This window comes from Somniosus microcephalus, unplaced genomic scaffold (genome assembly GCF_052327205.1).
Source record: "Somniosus microcephalus isolate GS21.2 unplaced genomic scaffold, FLI_Smic_1.0 unresolved_chr1, whole genome shotgun sequence".
NCBI classification, from domain to species: Eukaryota; Metazoa; Chordata; class Chondrichthyes; order Squaliformes; family Somniosidae; genus Somniosus; species Somniosus microcephalus.
Window position 1 is genome coordinate 23785797 of NW_028225179.1, and position 1027 is coordinate 23786823.

Consider the following 1027-nt stretch of genomic DNA (forward strand, 5'->3'; position numbering starts at 1 on the left):
GGAAAGTGCTTCATTCTATGGTTCTATGATGGGACAATGCTCTCCCTCAGTGAGCTTGTGTTTTCACCGGTAAACCTCAGGTCACGGCTTTAATTCCCGTCCGAGCAGGCAGCGACTTTCTCATCTTTAATGTGATGTTTCTCTATTTCTCGCTCTATGATTCGCTCTATTTCTCTCTGTTTCTGTCGTTCTTACCATCTGTCAGTCTCTCTGTATGTCTCACTCAGTCTCAGTCACTTTCTGTAAGCTTTTCTCATTGGGTCTCTGTTTATCCGTCCAACTATTACTTTCTCGGTCACTCTCCCCATCGCTCCCCCACATCGTTTTACTCTGCACATTATAATATAACCCTTTAAGCGCTGGCTCAGTTTAGAGCTTGCTGATCCTGGGTGTTTGACCTGCATTTTAACATTCTTCCTTCAAAGGTTTTCAGTGTTGACGGGAGGGTTACATGTTCTGTGGGCTAAAAGCCGAGGGGTTTCTTGTCCAGTTACGAACGGTCAGCGCAATGCGTTACTTGCCCAGCTGCTGTGCTTTTGCAGTTCAGCTTTTCACCGTCTGTAGTTTTAGAAAATGTCTTTATCCTCTCACATTTTCAGATTATGCTGACGAGTAGTTTGCTCTACGCTGAAAACTAAACTTAGTCAGCAAGGGATTTGTCGAATTTTCAAGCACTGCGCGGGTGGGCTTCTGCCACTAGGGTGGCCGAGTGGTTAAGGCGTTGGACTTAAGATTCAATGAGCGTGTGTCTGCGTGGGTTTGAACCCCACTCCTTGGTAGATGCTAAGGCAACGAGGTTGAAAGTAAAACCTAAAGCTATTTTTGGTATGAAAACGCTTATGATCTCTGCAAGGGATGGTGCCATATTTATAATTCACCCTTCAAGACAGCGTTTCTTCATTTACAATTGGTGTACTGAACATAGGAACCGGAGGAGGCCATTCAGCCCCTTGAGCCTGTTCGCCCTTCACTGAATTCCTGTCTGAGCTTTGCCTTAACTCCATCCAGCTGCTTTGGCAACACATCA

At 45.6% G+C, this 1027-nt stretch overlaps 1 non-coding gene across 1 annotated transcript; it reads left to right on the top strand.

Annotated features, from left to right (window-relative positions):
* Nucleotides 1-695: 695 nt before the first annotated feature.
* trnal-uaa (transfer RNA leucine (anticodon UAA)) lies at nucleotides 696-779 on the top strand. The gene has a single exon. It is a non-coding gene; the product is annotated as a tRNA-Leu (tRNA).
* Nucleotides 780-1027: the final 248 nt, after the last annotated feature.